The sequence below is a fragment of the Leuciscus leuciscus genome (genome assembly GCF_965113295.1).
Source record: "Leuciscus leuciscus genome assembly, chromosome: 8".
Taxonomy (NCBI): domain Eukaryota; kingdom Metazoa; phylum Chordata; class Actinopteri; order Cypriniformes; family Leuciscidae; genus Leuciscus; species Leuciscus leuciscus.
In genome coordinates this window covers 19,747,370-19,764,083 of record NC_138732.1, presented here as the reverse complement: position 1 = coordinate 19,764,083, position 16,714 = coordinate 19,747,370, and the positions used below count along the sequence as shown (strand labels likewise).

The window sequence follows — 16,714 nt, the reverse complement described above, 5'->3', positions numbered from 1 at the left end:
TCTGTCCCACACCTCTGCCCCCTCAGGTAGAGGGATAGTCGGCATCAGGCCACAGGCTAAGTGCTGTCACAACCTGTCCGGACATTTTAAGCAACTCGGCGACAGGACTTAACGGCATGTATCAGATAACACACTGATCCTGTGCTCTAGCATATCTGCCTGAATCGCTCACATCAGTGTATTCATCACCTGAGAACTCAAACAAAGCGCATCAGTATGCGTCAGTGGTAAGCGATAACTCCCGTCCCTCACTCAGGGGCCTCGAGGAACAAGAGGCTTGTGCGTATCTACTGCAAACTAGATGCAAATCTTCAGCATGCAAGTCGCTCTCATGCACATATGTGCTCTGAGTCAGAGGAGACATCTATTTAAAACAGTCAACGACTGTTTCTCCTCCTTTCATCTGCATCATCTTCTCGTCTCCCACTGGATCTGCCCTCGATTCGGCTTCTTCTGAAAACGTACATGGCGGCGCAATGTGTGTATTCTGGCTCTCCGGTCAGGAAGAGCCTGGGATTACGTAAGTTTTTGTGAAGCGTGACGGCTCTTCACACATCAGCGTGGCATGCGGTGCGTTGCCGGTCCCGGATGAAGCAGGCTGGTCTAAACGGAGAGGGGAGGGGCAGGTGTGAGGAGAGAGGAAATGGCACAGGTTCCAAAACTCAGGGGATTGAATCCACCTCCAAATGCCACCCGGTGTAAAGGAACACAGCCCAGGGCCTCAGAAAAGCAAGCACACGGACCTGTGTAACATCTAAATAGAATTATAAGGTTATCAGAGCTGTGACGATGCTTGTGTGTGAGGGCTGCCGTTTCAGCGTTTCACAGAAAGGTCAAAATGCTATGTAAAAGTGAATGATTCAGTGAGGCACTTTAGGTTAGATGCTTGCTCAGACAGATACGGTCTCTTCATTTCATTAGTTATACATCAGCCACAGTCTGGCAAATGGTTAGGAAGAGGGGGAAAGGGCCTTTGGGAGGGAATCCACCTTGAATGACTCTACTGATGATGATTATTATTTTCATGCTGTCTGTGTTGTTTAGCACCTGAAGGAATTTTGCTGATGGTAATGGCACAAAAAAAAAAGGCTATTTCAGGGAAATAGCATCATAAAAGCATGGCCAGACAAAGGCTGAAAGAAAGCATGTGGAAGGATTGTAACAGGGAACTTTGAAAGACAAAAAGTCCATGATTACACAGCCTCCATTTACTAGAAAGTATAAAATCTGGTTCAGATACTGTTTCTATATAATGATTCCAGTTCCTACATGATTCGATTAAAGTTTCGATTAATTTTTTTCAACCAAAAAAACAAAAAAAACACTCCAAGACTCGCTTTTCATGACTCTCATGATCTTCATATTGCAGAAAAACAGAAAACGTATAAGTCTGAGACAGATTCATATATTTATTCAACTAAAACACTAAAAAGAATCAGGCTACACTGGTCAGGCTATTGGGAAGACACATTATACATTGTGCATTAAACTGCCTTTATCCAAGCAAATGTAACAAACGCTGACACAAATCTGCACTTCTATATATATTCATGATTTGCAAAACCATCCCACTCACGAGCAACTCATGGATAACTTGAGTTTGAGACAGATTAATAAACCTTTGAAGGAATAAATGCATAAAATTTTTTTTTTTAAAGTCAGACTAAACTGGCCAGGCTATTGTGAAGACAACACATTATAATGATGTTGTCAGGTTTTTTGTTGTTGTTGTTGTATTTTACATCATTCCCTCTAATAACATACAATGAAAGAAACTTTAATATCATGAAAACCATTCATTTCACCCAAACAAACAGTGACAAACGCTGACATTATGAATCTGCACTTCTATTCAATTCTATAATGAGCCTCATTTGCACTCAAAAGGAGATGTGTTTCCCCGGAAATAATGACAATAACTCTTTAAAAAATTCATGGTGTAGCACTTTACCAGCACATATGGTATGTGAATAAGACAAAGGCAATGGTTGAGTGAACTGGCTCATCAGAGTCTCTGACAAATCAACCTTTTAAGGCATCTTTACAAAGCTGATTTAAGGCTGCTCTGTGCCTGCTCAAAATTCAAGACGTAATGCTGCATAAAAGACAAACTAAATAATGCCTGCTCTGGCCCACCTTAGCCCCTAGAATAAAAGTATAGTATTAAAATTGCTGTGTAAAAGCATTTATGCCACGCTTTACACGGTTTACGCTTTAAACAGTCTTCACAGTGTAAATTTGGCATTAATTAATTACTCCCACTAGTTCTCGTGAAACCAACAAAAACTTGATCTCAAACCTATCACAACACTAAATAAATAACTAGTTTTTCTGAAAACAGTTTTCAGGAAACTGAATAGAGAGGGGAAAAAGTGTAAAAGTTCAGTTCTGACAGTGATCGATATCTGTGCGGGGTTAAGAGTGCAGGTCAGTGAACTTGTGTTTTAAACTAATCTCGCTCATCTTCTCTCGTGTCTCTCTCATTGGGAGTCATTAACCACAAGATCAACCTTACAGAGCTATCTCAAGGTTACCCGCCAAGCAAACACTAACAGACAGGCCTCAGTATAAATCTTAGTTACTCAACAACAGACAGAACGCTACAGCTACATCATTCTGGAACATTGACAAAACAGACATAGATGGTTAGGAGAATACAAATCACAGACAAAAAGAAACAGAACGGTGCACATAGAAAGACAGTGTAAGGAGGAAAAAAACAGGGGACAGGAGAGATAAGAAGACTGCCAGTGAACTGGCATTGATTTTGAAGGGAGTTCAGTGTTAAACATAATGAGGGTCAGAATATAGGGCCCCGTTTCATTTTTGAAATGCTACACGCTGGTGATACTCTTTTCACAACCGCTTATTCAAGGCCAAACAATGGAGGCGCTAATGTAAGAAAGGAAAGTGAGAAATGATGGAATTATCTTTACCACAGGGTGTGAAGTGTGAACTCCGACAGACCTCAAAGAGCCACTTCAAATGCTGAGCAAAAAAACTAAAATGCATAGTTTGAGTGCACCAGTTTAGTAAACTCTCGCTTCCAAGAACGCATTAGCCTATAAGGGAGAGTGGGGCAAAATGTGTCAGTGGGTAAACCGTGTTATCCCTTTAATCCAGCATAATGTACACAATTTGTGTCACACAACCATTTATTAAGGTATATCATATATTCAGCTGTCTATGATTGTGAGAGGAACATTAGAAAAATGAAAAACATTTTTATGAGAAAAATAAAATGAGTTTTAATCAAACCAAGTTTAATATATGGGTTGACAAAACTAAAATAAGTATGCCATATGTACATAATACACACACACTCTCTCACACACACACATATACATACACACAAAAAAACATACAAGCAAATGTAAATAATTAATTTTAATAAATTAAACATTTATTTCCAAAATGGTAGCTGAGCTGTGGGGTAAAGTGTGCCAGTGGCTCAACTAACAGTGAGCTTTACATCCAAATACAGGAAATACTATTACATTGGTCTCATCAACAAAAAATGTCATTAAAGAATCTGAGGCAATCTTTTCTCCTTGACTAGAGGTCAAATCAATGAAATGTGGCACAGTTTACCCCACTCTCCCCTACTGTCTAAAGGAATGAAGGATCAATATTACAAACACTGCTTGCTCAATTGAGACCCAACACAGCTGCCATTGAATAAACACGACATTGGGGAATTGAGTAAACCGTATCATTACTATATCAAATTAGACTTTAAAGACATCATGTTTACACGGTTTCGAATAAACACACAAGCACAGCAGTTGAGTGCTGTGATTTCAATGGAAACATAAAGCAGCATTCAGTCTGTGCCAGCATTACAGCTGCAGACCACTTACTCAGATGCAGACAGCTCACCACGTGTTTGAGACCGACACTCAAATCAGAAGAAAGAAGAAGAGTGCCATGACTGTGGGCAAATGCATACTCCACCTTAGAGTAGCTCCACACAAAAAATGAATATTCTGTCAATATTTACTCTGCCTCCTGTCATTTCAAACTCATTTGTTATTTCTCCTTTGAACATACAAAACTAGTCCATGTTTTATGAGTGATATTCTAAAGACAGGGGTGCCCAATCCCATTCCTGGAGATCTACCTTCCTGTAAGACATCAAGCAAAAGATTGTTTAAAAAAATAATTTTGTGTGTTCAACAGAAAGAAAGAAAAAATACAATAAATGAGTTTGGAAAGACTAGATAATGTAAATAGATAATGACACAAATTTCATTTTTGGATGAACTTTCCCTTTCAATCAAAGGAGGCGAGACCATTCAGGTGACTAAACAACAACAAAAAAAGTGTTTAAAGTAAACAATTCTTAACATTTACCAGCTAATTTACATGAAATTGTTTAAAGCATGAGAACGTGTTAAAAGATTTGTCTGATATGCCCACATTTAACCACTGTCACACTAAATTTACCAGAACATCCTGTGCTTGTGTTTTTTTTAAATAGCAACCTTTGATAAATGGACAAACCACAGATTGCACAGTCATGGCTAATGATTTTTGCCTATTTTTGCTTTTAAGGCTTTATATTTTATTTTCAGGTAAAATAAATGAGGCTTCCTGACAAAATTGCCAAGCTGCTCCTGCCGCCCAGGCACCTGGAACTGTAATGAATATTCTGATGAAACGTTTTAAAGTTGCAGAAAAACACAGAGTCAGCTTGTGATGGAGTAACTCTCTCAGCAAATGATTGATTGCGTCGCTGTTGAGCAATGGGATGGGAAATGGTCTATGATATATCACTTATAAATACACTACCTGAACCCTAAGCTGTTGCACCTCGCGTTGTTTCTCTCAGCAGTAAATAAAGAGTGGATTGAAAGATGAAAGAGTGATAGCGTGACCTCTATCCACCACACTGCTGTGAATGCAATAACAGCTGAATTAACAATTGATTGCTGTAAATCATATCTATTTCTCTCAGTGTTTGGTAGGGAGGCATGTTAGATTTATAATTAGCAGTGCTTGCTAAGGCAAGAATCACTACGACTGCTAATGCATAGGCATTTGAACTAAGTATTACTCCAGCAAATATTAGAGACATAAATGATACCTCAAACTGTGTGACTGTTCTATTACTTTTCCAAGTGACTGGATTTATGATTGATTTTTGTCTGGCGAATAATTCAAAAAAAAAAATCCACATATTAACACTGGAGGAGTAAGGAGGTGGGCTCTACTAGACTTGGGGTCAGTAAGCAACCATCCATTACTTTAGTTTACTTAAGTTTACTGTATTTCTGATTAAATAAATGCAGCCTTGGTGAATATAACTTGAGCAAGACTTCTTTAAAAAACAGCTTTTCACAATTAGTTCGATTGACTGGTCCGAACAGGAGTTCAATTGCTCGCCCTCCCCCTACTCGCAATGGATTGTGTTCACATTATATTATCTGGGTCCGAACCGAGCTCCGTATGCGTCATCAAAGCAACAGCTGTTTACCCGTGTTGCTTGGTAACGACAATGCAGGAGAAGGCGGCAAAATGCATAGTGTTGCCCACCTCGCTTTTATATTTTGGATTTTAAACCTTTAGTTTTGTTTTCCAAGCGTCAGCACATATTGGCACTTGCATCTATCTGCCACGAATGTACTCCAAATGTTCTAAAGACCGCAGGAGTCCATTTCTGCTGAAGGCGAGCAGAAATGAGATATACATTCTCTCTGCTTGCAGTGTCCCCGTTACGCTTGTCAGGAAAGTGAGTGAGAACACACAGTTTTATCAAACACATTTGTCATCAATAGCGGTTCTCTTCCGTGATTTAGTATAGTGGAGGAAAGAGTTGTGATTTGGCTGTATGAGACAGATTATCCCCTGTGTTCAGAATTTCATATAATTTCACAATAATGGGCCAAATTCTGTTCTATTTTTAAAACATCCTTCAGGCCACATCGGAACAGGCGGCGTGCCGCAGTTTGGACACCCTCTGAGTTAAATTAATAATTAAGTAATGGAAAGAGTACAGCACAGCTGTAAATCTACCGAAAGCAGGCCGTCCTTGAAAAGTGAAGAAACCAAGAGACCAACGATTTACAAGTTTCAGACTGGAGAGAAAACTGCTGTGCGGACACTCCACCAGTGACATGTCATATGACATCTCCCCTACAATGTGCCAGAAGGCACGTGGGACATCTGAAACCACCTAGAAGTAGTAACTATGTTCTGATGAGACCACAATTGAGCGTTTTGGCTAAACACTTCACTTTTTGGTGAGAAGTCAAATGCATCATAACACATAACATCCCTCTGTGGAGGACTCTTGTCAGAAGGCCCTGGAGGACTTGTGAATACTTTTTGTGTGAAAAAGTGTCTAATTTTGTGTCCTACTGATGGTGACGGACACAAAATTAAGGCAAGAATTTGGTTCACCGGACAGAGTATTTTCCATACAATGCACTTCCTCATTCTTATTATTGAGCACATTTAACATTCTTATTATTCTTATTTTCACTTTGCATTTCAAATGAGCTCAGCAGCTATGTAGAAAGACACCGTCTTTGATCATCCATCAATGCCCAGGCTCTACACCCTTCCAGAAACCTATATGAACCAGATTCCCTGCATTACAGAACAACAAGAAAAGCAGATGAAAATAGGACAAGACGACAGGGCATCAAAGTGACAGTGACAGACTGAGAGAAGACGAACAGACTCAAGTCGAGTGTGAATGACTGAAGTGAACAATGAGCTTCTAAATACTCCTGAAAGTGGATGTCAGAGGAGATCTCGTGGCCCAGCGCTGATGAGACGCTGCATGTGACCAGCCCACAACCACAAACAAATGGAAAAACAAATGGTGTACTACTGACTTTGCATATTAATTTGCATACTCGAATATGCGAGGATGCTTCATCTGAGCAGCCAAACATTGACAGAGACACTGGTTGCCAAAGGAACAAGACTGTTGCTACACTGAAAAGGGACCTAACTAGGAGCACCGATGGGGGGAAAAGAAAAGGACTGAGCGCTTAAAATAACTGCTCAGTTTTAGAGACTTGAAGTAGTGTAAGGGGCTTTATAAAGGCTGTATTAAACCATACAACACCCACTCACTGCACTCAGCTCATAACCTGATGCGAAGTTGAGCGAAAGGGCATGTTTTTAGAGACCGAAACAGCACAGAGAGCCATCAGGCACATCTGAGTTTGTCAACTCCTAAAAATCAACAAAATTAGTCATAAGGATCAATACTGGGTTCACAATTCCAATTTCAAATGTATAACACTCTTCACTCATACATTGTTTCAAAGCTGTTTTACAAAAAAATTTTGCCAAACATTTAAAGTGATCATTTTATATATGGATTTTAAAACCACTTAAAATATTAATTATAAAGAAAATTACATATTAAAGATTTCAATTATACAGTTAATATTATATAAAACAATTATCAAGCTGAGAAGTTTAAAACATTGACAGCCGAATTTGCACCGAATGAGTGGGCCTGCCTTGCACAATAAGAAAGTCACACACTTTTTTGACACAGAAAAAAAGTAAACATATCAAAAATTGTATAGAAACATGTCCAATTATGATCCCTGTGTCTCTGAAATGTTATGAATGTTGTGGGCAGCACTCACTGTGCCAGCTCTGTGCTTTACAATAGTGGAGCAGCAAAACATTCAACAAGCTTAAAGCCAAATAAATCAAGCTATCTGGCTACAGTTTTGCCATAGTTATGCAAGGAGTGCCGAGGTTCCCACAAACTGAAACAAAACACAGGTTATTTCGACATCATGACTACATTTACACAGCTAAATTTAATTATCAATTTGTTGGCACAGAACATTGAGCTTCCATGGGAAAAAATGAAATACATCAAGTAATATCAACATCACCAACCTTACATTAGGACTTCAGCTGCTGCTTCTGTACATTACCTGATAATAAACCTGAATAAAAGGCTTAACCACCTTCATTAATCATATTTTATACCGATAGTAGGCACCATGGAGTATAGCAGATCCCACAATGCTTTGTGGTACTGACTCCTAAGTCTTTTATTCTCCATCACATGCAGAATACAGGATGGCACCAGGAGGATATTAATAACACCACCACGACACGGTGAAGTGAAGTCTGGTAGTGAGAGAAGTCTGAGCAGCGGTGCAGCAGAAGACACTGTGTACCGTGGCCTGGCCTATATTAACACGGCCTCAATGAGAGAGAGACGAAAAAGGACAGAAGCAGAAAAAAAGCAAGCAACTAAACTGCATCTGGGAATTTTTGGTGTTGCAAGCTCAAATGATGTGTGAGATAAGCTTTCACTGATAGCTTTGTGATTTCAATGCTGATTGTTTTTTGTTTGAGAGCTTTTTCTCCCTTTCGCTTTTCCAACTGAAATTATATCAAGATGTGTTCCCAAAACCTTGCTGAAGACAAGCCTGCTCTTGCTCTGAACTGAAAATGCAACTGGTCTGAGCTTGCTGGGCTCAAGCCCAGTTCTCAGACGGAGTCTGCAGAGACGTGAGATTACAGGGATGTAAAAGAGGTGAAAGTTAAGGGAAAGGATGAAGGAGAGAAAACAACAGGAAGCCAGTGTGCTGTTGTCTGCACAAAGAGAACGTGACTTGTGATAACAGCTTGCGAGGCTGGGAACTTGTTTTTGAACATTACTGATATAACAGGCATTACATTCATTAATCATGATTACAGACATCATATCACAACAAGACAACACAAAAGCAAACTCTACTTAACAGAATTCATCAGGTCCCATATGTGGGGAAAATTTTTTATTTATTTCTATTCTTCTCTTTCGAATATTTGAATCTGCTTGGTCAGTCGTGCCATATTACAGACAAATATTTCTGTTTAATGACTGCTTCAATCCATTGTCTCATACAACTGATTTGCTGTATAGCTGTGCTTGTTTCATTCACACGTAACAAATTAATTTGAACTCAAATCAATCTCATGCAGGTCCATTTACTAATCTATTTTTGTAATAAGCAGTAAAAATGTACAGACTCAGCCAATCATTAACACAAAATAAACCCAGACAGCGTGCATTATTCCATACATGTATCAGCATATCCATACTGATCCCATCAAAAGTCTTGTTCTACACTATTTTCCTCTGGAAATCCTCGTTCTGAAAGTTAAAGGAGCTGTGAATGCGGTTTCATGTTGTCTTTGAGGAGGACATGCACAAAATGTTTTTCAACTTGATCTGCAAGATCAACCATGGATGCTTAGCATTTGAGAAAATAACAAAAAAGTATTTCTTGACAAAGGTTTCTGATTTTGTAAACAATAATGAAGAAATATAACAACAGCATTTATCAAATTACTTTTTTTAAACAATGTTGACGAAAATATGATGAGAAAAAAACATGCAATAATGGCTAAATAAATTATGTTGGGAATTGACCCACTTGAGTAAAAAGTGCTGAACACGGCTGAACTGCTTTGCTAGCTTATTTAACTCAAACACATTTGAATATATATCACATTAAACAGACAATGAAGCGAATTCACAGGTTAACTTGAACTTTAACATGTGCCTAAACACCCTAAGACACACATACAAAAAATAACTGACTCTAAAAATAAAAAAATTGCACAAAATAGCTAAAAAAGGAGTCTGTACGTGTGTATATATGTGTGTGTGTGTGCGTGTTTTTATATATATATATATATATTTCAATAGCTCAGGTTAATTGACAAAAAAAGAAATAAAGAAAAGTAAGAATTATCCCTGTGTGAAAAAAAAAACAGTCTAGAAGGCTATCAGGAAAGTGTCTCAAGAAAGACAAAACATTTTGAATTCCTACATCTAAAAGAAAATCATTAAATATATTTAAATGCACTACAAAATGACCATTTCAAAGTCTGAGATATAAGAAATATGCATATAAGCAATTGAGATCCTCTCTAGCTAGTATGTTGGAGGAACATTAGCGCCACGGTGTTAATTTAGGTACTATCATGTCTGCATCTTTGCACGGTGCGTCTTTGGATAAACTAATCAGTTTGACTGCACTGTGGCTTTCATCCCAGAGAGAGAAAAAGAGGGGGAGGGACAGAGGAAGGAGTGATGGAAAAGAGGGAGTCGTTCTTGCTACCATTCGACATCGGATATTTGCATCTAAATGCTGACATGCAAAAAAAATCTGCATCTCAGCTCTTGTGGATCTGATGCCATTATATTTTACTATACATTGAGCATTATGGACTGTAATTGCCATTCAATTAATTACAGCAAATTGTGTTTGAAGGGACAGAGAAAAAAACTAGCTCTGTCAGAAAACTCTAACAGCAAAAGGAAACTAATGTGCGCCATGGAGCATCCAGGTTGCTGAGGCGGCAAGTGGTTTGAGCTGCAGGGCCACGGCTCTGCTCGCAGGCACCAGTGAGCTGAGTAAAGATTCATTTCTCTCCCTGCAGCGGACTGATGGGAAAGCTCCAGCGTGAGCTCATCCGGTTCTCATTGGAGCCCGTTATTTAACCAGGAACTCTGTGTGCGCGGGTGTGCATCAAGGCCGGGTAATGGGTCCTTTTGCTTTTGCTGGTGTAAGTGGAAAGTGTCTCTTTTTTCGCCTGTAGAAGCAGAAGTACCAAGAAACACTAACTCACATTTTCTGTTTCCCATTCACACACTCACACTTTTCATTATTCTCTTCACACTATGGCGTGAGAGCTCTTGGGGTATTGCTGGTAGCTAGGGCACAACACAGGGAATCTCAGGATGAGGCTTTATAAATATATCATGACAGGAATGCATTTCAAGTCCACAAGCCTGGTGACGATATACAGCTGGAAAGGGAGGAACGCTGTGAGGAGAATTTTAAAAACGAGGCACGTAAATTATTTAAAATGACAAACTGAGAATTCAGCCTTGCTTTTAGAGATAGACTCGGATGCTCCTTGATCTCCAACGCTTTCTGAAAGCCTGTCTATTATACATTGAAGGTAACGTAGGGGTACAACAGGTAGATCTGCACATGCACTTGCATTGCCTGCTTTCTGCACCGTTTTCTCTCACCCATCCTGACTCTGATGGGATGTGCAGTTCAGCCTTGTGCGGCTGGCTGCGTTTTCATTATGGGGTGCCGAAGTGCAATGTGTGAGAGAGAGAGAGAGAGAGAGAGAGAGAGAGAGAGAGAGAGAGAGAGAGAGAGAGAGAGAGAGAGAGAGAGAGAGAGAGAGAGAGAGAGAGAGAGAGAGAGAGAGAGAGAGAGAGAGAGAGAGAGAGAGAGAGAGAGAGAGAGAGAGAGAGAGAGAGAGAGAGAGAGAGAGAGAGAGAGAGAGAGAGTAGTAGTCAGCATAAGCATTTCTGTCTGCCAGCCAGTTCGGGAGGGACAAGACAAATGGCAGCAAAACGGAGCAAGACTCTAATCAATATGTGGCGCTCCTGATGAAACAAGGCCAATAAATCACTGGTCCAGGCAGGCCAATGTGGGCCCCTCACCCTCTGCCACTTACCCCAAAAAGGCCGTCACACCATCAACATGGTTATCATCAGTTTAACTACCCCTGCAACACGTGGACAGTGATGATAAGGGGCTGTTTGTGATGGTCAGGTGGGTGATCTGAGATCTGTGATTAAGTGGCTTCAGAACAACAGGAGCCAGCCAGGTCTTCTGCCCATAATACTACAGGCTTTCTGAGTTGGTGAAGGTACATGGTCACTACTGTAGCACAAAGAACAGCTTCTGATCGGTTTTAAAAAGACTGAACTGTATTGTCAAAGCATGAGCATAAAAACAAGTACTTCCCAGAGTATACAACAAGGCTGGAATGAACATGCTTTGATGGATAATCTTCACTGGTTACTGGTTGTCATGATACTAATTTCAGTAGTTGGTGCCAATTCCTGCGAAAATTCACAATTCTCTAAGCAACTGTAAACCTATAGGCTACTACAGAGCAAAATCGATATTTACTCAATTGTTTTAAAATGTATGTTTTAATACACATATTAGCTAATTAATTTAAAATGCCATGAATATTTATCATTTAAGAAAACCAGCAAGAATCAAGGAAGAACAACAGCAGTTCACAGCATTTACACTGCGCACATCAGCAGTGCTTCACAGCAGAAGTTGTTTCAGCACTAAGTGTTATTCTGCAGAATGTAATATTCGCAATATAGGCTTCTACGAAGAAATGGGAAAAAGGGAAAACAGTAAATTCTGTAAATTTAAGTAAATTTTTTCTATGTTAATATACTTTATAAATGTAATTTATTCCTGTAATAACAAAGCTGAATTTTCAGAAACCATTACTCCAGTCTTCAGTGTCACATGTCACAGTGTCTTAATATGCAGATTTGGTGCTAAAGCAACATTTGATTTGATGCTCAGATGTCCCAGCATGGCCACCGTATGCAGCTTTTAACACAATCCACTCATTTAAAACACCATCAATTATATAAATACTATATAACCTTTATTTCGCTAATAAAAATCTAAATAATTACAGCTCTGTGGATATTAATTATTATCTCTGCGAGAGAAAATCTGTGTAAACGCACAGATAAAACAGCGCTCTGTCAACAGGCATTTCATAATTTTCTAGACCAACAAAAAATGTATAATTCTGATAACATGCCAGATGAGATGGACTCGGGTATTTTTTTGGACAATCTTTGTGTATTCCTGCGAATGCATACGTACTGTATTTGTATTCCAGCTTGTTCCATTCACCTTTTAAAACTGTAGTTTAAAATATTTTAAAAAATACTTATATTTATGGTGAGTTCATAGACTCCTCTGTTATTTATTTATATTATCCATTTAAAAACAGACTTATTTTGCCTGTTGTTAATATTAATGCTGTTGTTATAAAAAATAAAAATAAAAATGCAATTAAAGCTATTAGTTTTTTATTCGGGCAGTTTAGAATGTTTTATGATTTTATTTGTTAGAATTAATTTTACATGCTATATTTATTACCTGTTTGTTTACCTGATCAAATATTTTATTTAAAAAAGACACTTTAGTGACAGTGCACTATACCTCTTTCAGACTCTATTTGATGTAGAAGTGTTTCACTTGTTTTGTACGCAAGGAGGGAGTGAAATTGCAGTAATTACAGTATTTAAAAAAAAAAGTGTTAAATAAGTAAATACAGTTCAGTGCTGTATCGCACACCTTGGCAATAGAATCGCCATTGGCTATTAATTTTTTTAGTATACTCGCCAGACTTCTATATATAAATCAGCTTTTTTTTTTACATTAAGACACATTCATATGTGATGTGATCTGAAAGGAAAACAAATACACTTTTAACATTTTAACAATCAAGCTTTTTTTAACAAGTAATTTGAACTAAAACATGGTAACCAAAGGAAAATGCATAATATTTGTCATTATAACAGAACTTAGGGCTGGTGATGATGCTTTAGAAGTTTGTCATTCAGTGTTTCTTTAAAAAAAACAATTACCATAAGATAATAATACTACTACTAATTCTACTACTGATGAGCTGCTGGGTTAATGAATATTAATAACGTTGTCTGCGTTTGCTAGAACTGATTTGCTGAAATCAAAACAGGGACGTAATAGGTGAACGTTTGCGCATTAGTTCCCCCCACTATACCGAAGAAACCGGCAATGGCTTCTGCTTGTTCTTAAAGGCTGAATAATTCTAAATGAACAACAAAAAATATAATTTACATGTACCGCGTCAATTCTACATTGCATGTAAGACTCTCTCGCTCTCTCTTTGCGTGTGAGAAAAGCAACGGCGAGTCAGGTGCCTTCACACTACAGTTTACGGTGCATCAAATACGCTGCACAAAGTGTGTATCCACTGAGTTGAACTGCAATAGTGAAAGTCTCAAGAGCTTAGTCAGAGTGTTCAAGATGAGCGAAGGCGAGTGTAAATATATCTGTGCTAAACTGTGCTACTTAACTTCTAACCTTAAACGCTGGCGTTTCTAAATCTAACAATTTATTAGCCAATGGCTAATAATAAAAATGATTTAGTCGCCTAAAATGAAAATTTAGCCCCATATATGCGAGTGATTTACTCGCATTGTAGAGGGTTGTTAAAATTGTCAAAACTGAAATAAACCAACAACAAAAAAAACAACAAAAAATATCGGTCAATCTCTATTAAAGATACTAAAGTTATCTAAGAGCAGTCATATCCCATTTTCTTATGGTTGTTTGATTAATATCCGTATAACTTACAGCGGCATTATAATAGGGTTGGGTGGGTATTGTCTGGATTTTAGCGATTCCGATTCTGCTTATCAATTCCCAGTTTAGATTCCAATAAGGTACATATTCATTGTGTATTTTAGCAAATTATATTTTTGCAGCTGAATACCACAAACAAAAATCAGCAGCCTAAAGAACACTAAAGGCCATTGCACACTGATTTCCGAAATTCGCATCCGAAATTTTCGCACGTAAAAAAAAAAATTCGACCTCACCTTATGTCAATCACGCTTGCACACTGTCTACGAAACTTTCGTCCGTAATAAAAAAATTCTGATCGAGTTCGATTTTCTGCGTTTTTCGCATCCACAGCCAGTATTTTGAGAGGTTTTTTGACAATTCAGAGCCACCGTACAAGCGAACGACAAAATCCAGAATGGCGTCTGACAAGTTGATACACTTCGTCTCGCAGCACAAAGTACTGTTTAAAAAACAAAATGCGGATTACAAAGACACTGAATATAAAGACAGATTGTGGCAGATGATTGCTGAACAGCTTGGGAAACAGGATGGTAGGCATTGATTTCAAAACAAAGGGTGTATGAAAGTGTATACAGTAGCCTATTGTGTTCAAGTTCGGGATAATTTCGTAACTCTTTGATAAGGAGGTAAAAACTCTCCTTCCTCTCGGCGCAATCTCAGGATTGGATGGACCCAATATTTCCTCTTTCTTTTTCTCTTTTTAAGAAGAAAGAGGGCAACAAAATCACCCTCACTGCTTGACGAAACCATTTTGTATTTTTTGCGTTTTTTTCCGCAAAGGTTTAATAAATACGCATCGGACTCAGTGTGCAAGGTTTCTGTGCGTGACGAATTTTAAAGCTGCAGTAGGGAACTTTTAGAAAACGTTGACTTAGCCTGAAAATTTGAACAAGCACAGCTTACAGGTCACTCCCCCTCGCTCTCTGCTGCGCTACAGCCCTCCCTCCACAGCTCCTCCCCCACAACAACCGAGCCTGCCGTGAATGCGCAGGCTAGTAAACAGGGCCACTGATGACGGCGGATAAACAGTTATCGGACATTCACTGGTAGGGACGAAACATCAACAATATGCTTTACATTGACTATCATGGCCTGCCCATACTTTGACTACAAACTTGGTCCTCAAATCATTACGTATTTTGCGATACATGTAATGTAACTTCATAACGTTGCACTCTTTCTCTAAGTTTTAAATAGCTAGCAAGATAACATAATGGTAACATTACAGTATGCAAGTAATTATTCTAGCGATGTGTAATGCTAAATAAGGTTTGCTAGTACATTATTTCAGCAACATGACAAGCCAGTGAATTAGCAGGTTTCAATTGTTGCTTTGCACAGTGCGTGACATTTTATCTGTATGCTATGCGGCTAGAGTTTTGACACTGAGTAAATGGGCTCCGACGCGCTTGTTTATCGTCATCTGTCTTTTTCCGTTTACCTGTCTTTGTTGCATGAGCAGGTGCCACTCGAGAAATTGGCAGTTTTAGTTGTTTGTCCGCCATTAGCACAGCTGCGGCACACCGGCAGTCTTGATTTTGAACGACTGTAGGCGCTGTGCGAGAGAGGGGGGTGATCAGCGCGTACACAAGCTTGATTGACACTGCTAAGACACTCCTCCTGGCTCTGATTGGTTGTTTCTTACCGGGAGCGGTGTATTTCTGCAAATGGCAATAAGACCACTGGGAGCAGCCTGAGGAGCTTGATTTTTTCACAGATTATCTGTGTCATATTCTACTGTAAGGAAATAATGACAGTTTTAACAAATATGTAAAAAATACATTTTTACAAAAGTTACCAACTGCAGCTTTAAAGGAGAACTCCAGTGAATTTTTAAGTTAATCTTGATCGTTAGACCTTTGTGAGTACTGTCTATAGAAAAAAAAAAACGAACCGGATTGGTGCTTGCAACACGGAGCTGTTACAGTTAATGCCCAGAGCTCCCATTCAGCTAAAACGGCAGTTCTGGGGGCATAAACCTAAAGAGTGTCTTTGTGCCTTTTAACAGACACAAAATGCAATTAAAATGTCTGTCCAACATGAACAGGGCCCTTACATGACAACAAGATGCGTTTAGCAACTTAGCCATTGTTTAAACTCACCTAAATAGTGTTTTAGACGGCTAGCTGTAGTCTCGCGCTGAAGTCCCGTGGGAACTCAGTTGTAGCCGGAACACGACGTTCCTCCCACGTGCGATTTTTTTCCCCCAAACCACTTCAGCGGAAATCCCGCCCTGCAGCTGATTTAATTGGTTTAGGTTACAGTGACGATTGACATGACCAATGAAAACCTTAGAATCAGCTGCAGGGCGGGATTTCCCCATGAAGTGGTTTAAAAAAATAAATAAATAAAAATCACGCGCACTTTTTCCGGCTACAACTGAGTTCCCACGGGACTTCAGCGCGAGACTACAGCTAGCTGTCTAAAACACTATTTAGGTGAGTTTAAACAATGGCTAAGTTGCTAAACACATCTCGTTGTCATGTAAGGGCCCTGTTCATGTTGGACAGACATTTTAATTGCATTTT

The 16,714-nt window shown here is 39.0% G+C and overlaps 1 protein-coding gene and 1 long non-coding RNA gene across 4 annotated transcripts in view; both read right to left on the bottom strand.

Moving 5' to 3' along the window:
• atp11c (ATPase phospholipid transporting 11C (ATP11C blood group)) overlaps positions 1-16,714 on the bottom strand; it is a 64,706-nt gene that overhangs the window by 38,518 nt on the left and 9,474 nt on the right. The window lies entirely within an intron of this gene.
• LOC309504422 lies at positions 1,307-9,641 on the bottom strand. The gene is made up of 2 exons (XR_014208078.1): positions 9,327-9,641; positions 1,307-9,273 (listed from the first exon to the last, which is right to left on the bottom strand). It is a non-coding gene; the product is annotated as an uncharacterized lncRNA (long non-coding RNA).